This window comes from Balaenoptera borealis, assembly GCF_965194805.1.
Source record: "Balaenoptera borealis genome assembly, contig: HAP1_SCAFFOLD_1310, whole genome shotgun sequence".
NCBI lineage: Eukaryota > Metazoa > Chordata > Mammalia > Artiodactyla > Balaenopteridae > Balaenoptera > Balaenoptera borealis.
In genome coordinates, this window is record NW_028122909.1 from 127,715 (window position 1) to 135,333 (window position 7,619).

At 62.1% G+C, this 7,619-nt stretch overlaps 1 pseudogene across 1 annotated transcript; it reads left to right on the forward strand.

The window, feature by feature from the left end:
• Positions 1-338: 338 nt before the first annotated feature.
• LOC309621581 (thimet oligopeptidase-like) lies at positions 339-3,788 on the forward strand (annotated as a pseudogene). The gene is made up of 7 exons: positions 339-501; positions 702-1,077; positions 1,157-1,352; positions 2,351-2,408; positions 2,515-2,643; positions 3,280-3,418; positions 3,633-3,788. The product of its transcript is annotated as a thimet oligopeptidase-like (transcript).
• The last annotated feature ends 3,831 nt before the right edge of the window (positions 3,789-7,619 follow it).

The window sequence follows — 7,619 nt, forward strand, 5'->3', positions numbered from 1 at the left end:
AACAGGTCTCTCGCCGTCCAGGGGCTGGGTGTTCGGGCGCCGTGGGGATGAGCTGCTGTCTGCACGGCAGCCAAGTTTGTATTGTTGAGCCCGGGTGGAGAGCCTGGTCACATTTCTTCCTGCCCTTGGCCTTAGAGCTCATCATGGTTCACGCCGTTTCTGGTTCCAAAAGGACCTGTGTTCATAAAGACCACATGTTAGGACAGCACCAAAGTGTCTAGAAATCCAGGCCAGGAGGAGGAGGGAGGGGGTTTGGCTGTGCCCGCCAGTGGCCTGAGAGCCCTCCCACCCACAGAGACCTGGCCCGGGGCCTGTGGGGAGGGCGTGGCCCACGGTCCCCAGCGCTGGCTGTCTCTGGGTTCCAGGAGAACTGCGCGATCCTCGGGGAGCTGGTAAGGCTGCAGGCTCAGAAGTCCCGCCTGCTGGGATTCAGCACGCGTGCCGACTCTGTGCTGGAGATGAACATGGCCAAGACCAGCCAGGTGGTGGCCACTTTCCTAGGTAACCCCGCCTCCCCGAGTCCCAGTGGGGACGGGGGTCAGGTGGACCTTGACTGGACGTGGTGCTGCCTGAGACCCCACTGTGTCAGCCCTTGGGGGTTGCCTTCCCCAACCCTTCATTCTGCCTCGAGGGGCGTGGGGTGGGGGGCGGCTGGGCGGCTGCCACAGGGACATAGCTGAGCCTCTCCCCTCCGCCCGCAGATGAGCTGGCCCAGAAGCTGAAGCCCCTCGGGGAGCAGGAGCGGCCCTGATCCTGGAGCTAAAGAAGGCTGAGTGCCAGAGGCGGGGCCTGCACTTTGATGGGCCCATCAACGTCTAGGACCTGCGCTACTACATGAACCAGGGGGAGGAGACGCGCTACCACGTGGACCAGTACCTGCTCAATGAGTCCTTCCCCATGCAGGTGGTCACGCGCGGGTGGCTGGGCATCTCCCAGGAGCTGCTGGGGCTGACCTTCGACCTGGAGGAAGGCGCCAACATGCGTCACGAAGATGAAGATGTGAGGCTCTACACGGTCCGGGACGCGGCCTCGGGCAAGGTCATCCATCAGCAAGTTCTACCTGGACCTCTACCCTCGGTGCATGCGTGGGGGAACCTGTCGGCCGTGGGCCGGGGCTCCTCTGTGGTAGCGGGGCCTCACCCGCGTCCCTCCCCAGGGAAGGGAAGTCCGGGCACATGGCCTGCTTTGGCCTGCAGCCAGGCTGCCTGCAGCAGGACGGGAGGCGCCAGATTGCCATCGCGGCCATGGTGGCCAACTTCACCAAGCCTACGCCCAACCCGCCCTCCCTGTTCCAGCATGATGAGCTGGAGACCTACTTCCATGAGTTCTGGCAAGCGATGCACCAGCTCCGCTCCCAGGAGGGTGCGGGCGAGGGGCTGAAGGCAGGGGGCGGGGAGGGCCCGGGCTCTCCCGTGGTCCTCAGGCAGGCCCTCGCCACGGGATTCTTCCGCTGATGTCACCCCACACGAGGAGACGCCCTCGGTGTCAGTTTCCATCATCAAACCCCACGCACTGGGCGCGTAAACAACGGAAGTGGATGTCCTCGAGACTCTGGAGGCTGGAAGTCCCAGATCAAGGAGTCAGGACTGGTTCCCTGCATGTTAAATACAGGTATTCAAGAGTTGCCTTTAAAAAAGACAAAATAGAAGAAAGGAACGTTGCATGCAAGGCTGGTGAGTGATGAGTGATGAGAACCAGAGGTTAGGCTCTGGGGCCGGGAGCACCACGCCCTGTGAGGCCCTGGGGCTGCTGCCAGTCTCGGTGGAGGCTCAGCAAGTCCCAGTGACTTCCCAATGTGGGGGGGGTCCCCAGATGAGCGTCTGGGCCCAGGACCCAGTGCTCGTTCAGTCTTCCTGCAGTCAGCCCTTCGTCCTGAGAGCGATGCTCTCACAGACTGCAACCGGAGCGCGTGGGGACACTTTACTGAGCTGTGCAGCCGTCACTACTGCCCTGTTCTGGAACATTTCCCTCACCCCAAAAAGGTCCCTCACGCCCTTAGTTATCATTCCCTCCCCTCCCCTGTCCCTGACAACCAGGAACCCACTCTGACTCTGTGGATCTACCTGTTCTGGACGTTTCCCCTCAGTGGGGTCACACCCTGTGTGTCCTTCTGTGTCTGACTTCTCTCGCTGAGCACCGTGTTCTCACGGTGCATCCACGTGGCAGCGAGTGGCAGGGCTTCACACCTTTGCGTGGTCGAGGGCCGGAAAAAAGACAAACGAAAAGAAGGGCACGTTGCCTGCGACTCTGGTGACAGCCGGGGATGAGAACCAGAGGGTAGGCTCTGGGGCCGGGAGCGCCGCGCCCTGTGAAGCCCTGGCGCTGCTGCCAGTCTCGGCGGGGCACGAGCAGTGCCGTCCCCCAGGAGCTGCTGGACAAGCTCATCAAGTCCCGGCTGGCCAACCCCCGTGCGGCCGGGCCGAGGGAAAGGAAAGGGGCTCCCGGACCGCCCGGCTGGAAAGCGCGGCCTGGACACAGTGCCAGCGCCCCCGTCTCCTTCCTCCCGCCCTCCAGGCCTCTTCAACCTGCGCCAGATCGTCCTGGCCAAGGTGGACCAGGCCCTGCACACGCAGACGCCCTCGGACCCGGCCTAGGACAATGCCCGCCTCTGCCAGGAGATCCTCGGGGTCCCAGCCACGCCAGGTAGCCAAGCGCACGCCGGGCCCACCTTAGCGGTCGGTTGGCGGCTACTGCCCAGGTCAAGAGGATCCTCTGGTGGTGTGTGAAGGGGGACCGACTGACGGGCTCTGGTCGAGGCTCGCTGACCTCTGGCCTCTTCCTGCCTGGGTTCCTGGGCTGGTCCCTCCAGCTGTGGCCCGCGGAGTCCGAGGGTGGGCTGGGCGTATCTGCACGTGCTTTCTGGAGAGCCTGGAAGAGGCAGGAGAGGGCTTCATACCCCGGACGGAACGCGTCGACGAGGTTTGCCCGAGCGTGTCGGTGCGGAGACGCAGTTCACTCCCTCGTGAGCGCTTTAACCCGCGCTCTCCCCGTGCTGGAGGGCGAGCCCTGACTCATCCCTCGGAGCCTCGGGCAGCTGTCCCTGTAAGAGGCTTAGGGGTGAACCCTCGTGAGCTTCAGCAGAAAGTCGGCAAAGATTGATTTGTGTCCCTCCACTGAGTTGCCCGCAAGGTCCCCGTTTTCTAGAAGTGTTGGGCCAATACTCCCTCTAGTGGCAGGGGACTCAGACAGGGCTGCTTTGAGGCCCCAAGCTCTGGGCTCTGGGGAAGGGGCACGGAGTGGCCAGGGGGCCGGGCAGGAGCCTCTCCGCGTGTGTCCCAGGGACCCACCTGCCTGCGACCTTCGGCCACCTGGCAGGAAGCTACGACGCCCAGTCCTATGGCTACCTGTGCAGCGAGGTGTACTCCGCGGACACGGTCCACACACTCGTTTCAAGCAGGAGGGCGTCCTGAGTGGCAAGGTGAGAGGCCGGCCTGCCGTGCAGACCAACACGGAGGTCCTTGGGCCTGGGCCTAGATGCTTTTGCCGCCCGCCTGGGCCTGCCAGGCTCTGAGGGCCCTGCCCAGAACCCCCTGCTCCCCTGCCCTTTGTTGAGTCACAGCAGAGGTGGCCACACCCACACCCTCCGTGAAGGGGGTGCTCCACCCTCCTGCAGCCCCGCCCCCTCTCCTCAGGTTGCCATGGACTACAGAAGCTGCATTCTGAGGCCAGGGGGCTCCGAGGATGCCAAGGGCATGGTGAAGCTCTTCCTGGGTTGTGACCCCATGCAGGACGCCTTCCTCCTGAGCAAAGGGCTGCAGGTTGAGGGCTGCAAGCCGCCGGCCTGCTGACGGCACGGGGTTTTGCCCCCCCGGGCGGGCCGGGTGCCTTAGCGCCCCGTCGGGGCGGGGGAGGGGCCGTGTGTCCTCCCAGCCCCCGAGTCCCCGGCGGCCGGCCTAGGCCAAAAGTCTCCACCTGGAAGTGTCTGGAAAGCCTGGCATCAAGGCTCCCCCTTGTTGCACTAATGCAATCCCTTCCTGGGGAGCTTTCCTGGTAACAAAACGGTTCTTTGAAAACGCAGCCATTAATAAAAAAGACTCTACTCCTGGTCTCTGCCTGCCGTCCCTTCCACCACAGGAGTGGCATGGGGGCCGTCACACTGGGGGGAGTTCTGACCTTGGTCGGGGATCAGCCCTGGGGCCGTGGTGACGCGTCTGGGTCACTGGGAGACGGCTGAGCTGTGGGGTGAGTTCAGACGGGGATGGTGCCCCGCACCCCGACCGGGCAGGCTCTCCAGTGAGGGGGTGTCAGTTTCCTGCCGGCCTCTCGCCCGTCACTGTTTGGCATCTCGGGGGCTGTGACTGGCTGGAGCTGGTTCTGGCGGTGGGCACAGCTGCGGGAAGCCCGGCTGTGGCTGTCCCTGTCCCCGTGTCCTGTCCTCCTGCTCACGGCCGGCCGGCTGGCTCCCTCTGGTCATCGGCAGCTGCTGAAGTCTGGACCACAGCAAGGGGCCGCCTTCCTGGGTCCTAGCAATTCTTCCCAAAGGCCTTAGGGATGTGTTTTGGTGGCAGTAGGAATTCAGAGAGGGTGCTGCACCACTGGAGCGGTAGGGTGGCTCTGGACCGTCCCGTGTGTCCTTCCCTGGCCTTTGAGCTCCTTGGGAGCCCTGCCTCCACAAAGGACGCCAGGCAGCGGAACGAGGGCGCGGGCGGCGCCCCGACCTTCTCCCCGTGGCCCAGGCGGGCAGGCCGTGCCACGCTCTGTCCTCCCTTCAGCCTGCCCGCCCGTTCTGTTGTTATTTTACCGAAGAGGACACAGACATTCAGAGAGGCTAGGGTCCATGCCTGAGGTCTCATATCCAGTAAGTGTCAGAGCCGGGGTTTGAACCCAGACAGCCTGTCCCGGAGACCGCGCCCTTACCTCTACACAAACCACCTCCTGGTTCCCTTTATTAGCACAAGACTCATTTCCCTGACAAGCCCAGGCCCCATAAAGGCAACCCTGCCTCCCCCACGTGACCAGCCCTTGCCAACTACTTACCCCAGTGGCAGAGGGACGAGCCACACAGGGGACCCGCCCATCTTGGCCATGGGGACACAGACACCCACTCACACCCAGAAGGACCTCCTCTTTACCTTAGGCCACACGCCCATGCCGAAGGAGCTGCTGTCTGCCAGCTGGTGCAGGTACAGTTCTGTCCTGGAAACAGAGAAGGGACCAGAAGTAAGGGAGGACCCACCCACACCAGTGGCCTGGCAGGGCAGGTGGGCATCATGGCACGGGGCTCCACAGAGTGCCCCAGGTGGCCCCGGGGTCTGCCTCAGGCCCTGGCCCTGCCTCCCGAATATTCCTCACTTGCTGCCCTCAATGGGCCCTTCTTAAGTGAAGGCCTTCCAGAAGCTTCCTTACTCCTCAGTTACCCTGCTCTGAAAACTGGGAGTTTCCTCCCTAATCTGCCCTCTCTCCAAAGGGTAAGGTGCCCCTCTGGCCTTAGCCAAGAGGCTCAGGACAGGTTGGGCCTGCCCTTCAGACGGGGGTGGAAGGCAGGAGACAAATGATGGGGGACGCAGAGGCAAATTGAAAATTATCACCCCTCGCCTGGGGTGAGCACTCCCTGGAGCTTCACTAGATAGAACCTTACTCATTCGTTCAACAGATGAGGAAACCAAGGCTCAGAGACAGGGAGCCACATGTCCAAGAATTCCCAGGAGTCAGCGAGGGGCAGAGATGACTCCCTGGGCCACCTCCCCCAGAAGGCCCTCCCAGATGAGTCTTGTGGCTTCTCTGCTGTTCCACCTGGTGCCTCCTCGCCCTGAGCTACCTCAGGTGCACCCAAGGCTCTCACAGAGTTTAGGAGCTTCTGGAAGATTTGGGGTCTGCTGTTCCTTGCCCACCTCCCACGCTGCTGTCAGAACCTGTACCAAAATGTCACCGTCACAGCAGACACCCACCACCACCCCCCAGCGTGTATAAAGAGCCATATGTGAATTATCTCACTTAATCCTGTAAGGTCAGCAGTCAAGGTACTATTTCCACTTTACAGAGGAAGAAACGGAGGTTCAGAGCAGGTGACACCTGGCCAGGTTCACCCAGCCCAGGAGCAGTACCAGGCAGCAAGAATCAGAGGCCAGATTCCTAACCACTGGGCTCCACTGCCTCTCACCTCTGGGCAGAGGCAGGGCTGGGGCCCTGGAGAGCGGAGGCCCTTTGTCTCACTGCCCTCGGCTGTCCCTGCTCAGCCCAGTCGCTCACCTGAGAGCCAGGTCCAATCCGGATAGCATCTGGGAGAAAACCTCGAAATTGCCTTCCCCTTCCAGCTGCGGGGCCACGTGGCTCTTCTCCAACAGCATCGTCTGCCAGGGGAGAGGACAGGCGCCGGTCAGCACGAGGCCCCGCTAGGCTGCCCGCACACCCCCACCAACCCCCAGGCCCACTCTTCGAGGCAGCACCTCAGGCCCCAACTTGGCTGGACGCCTCCAAATCAAAACGTGCCAGGCCTTTGTCTCACTGATTCAGAGTCCACGCAGGCAATCAACGAATGCAACGGGCTCATTCCGATGAAGGAATCCAAGGGTACTAACAATTAACCCAGAGCCGCCCTCCAACACACTCTTATGCAACCGAAGCCCTTAATAACTTGACCCACATGGTGATGCACGGTAGACTTTCAGGGCCCGGACAGAAAGGGATTTATCGTGCACCAGCGAGTCTGGGTATTCTCCTAGCTCCACATACAAACAACCCTTCTAATAACCTAATCCTGTTTTCTGTTCAAACAGAATGTTGGTGGGGGCGGGGGGGGGGAAGGGGAGGAGCCAGGTGATTTCAGAGAGAGGAACAAACAGGCCATGTGCCTGTCACACACGGGCTGCCGCAGAAGGCCAGCGAGCGCCTGTTTAATTTCAGCTTACGCTTTTAAGACCCAGCTAATGAGCGGCTGAATTATGTATCTACTCATGAATATTTCATCCCTGTGATACTCCGAGGCACAGACGAGCTGGCCTGCTCCAGGAGGAGATGTCTGGGCACTGAGTGAGGTGGGGAGGAGCTGGCCTTGGCCTGGGGAGCGATGACCATTTAGACACATTCCAGGGTCCCAGCTGGAGGCGTGGGCCCTGCTGAGTGGGGCTGAGGCTACTGCAGCCCTAAAGAGCCCCCTCTCCCTCCCACCCAGAGGCCTCACCTGGAGCTGGGCGGCCGTGACTCGGCCTGTGGCGTTCAAGTCCAGTGACATCACCATGGAGCACCGGGTGGCACGGCGGCTGTGGCCGGTGAACACGGAGCCAAAGGCCCGGAGGACAGTGAAGGTGGCTCGAATCTTCTCCACTGGTGGGGCACAGACAGGGCATCACCCGTGGCCCAGGTGCTGCCACCCCCACCTCTCACAGGACCCCATTCTGGCCCCAGGCCCCAGCAGGGGCCCCTCCACTCCCCCAACTCAGCTCTAAGCCACACCTCTTCCGCTGCTGGGCTGGCCCTGTGCTGCAAGCAGGGGCGCGGGGTGAGCAAGAGTGAGCCCAGAAGGGGAGATACACACACCTAGGATTGGTACGATCTGAGTGACAAGGGCTGCCCTAGGGCCTCCTGGGCCTGGTGGAGTCTAGGAGGAGGGCAGAGCATTAACATTCTTGGACCTGCTGTCGGGGAACGCCCATCACAGCCAGCTCAAAAAGCCCAGCAGT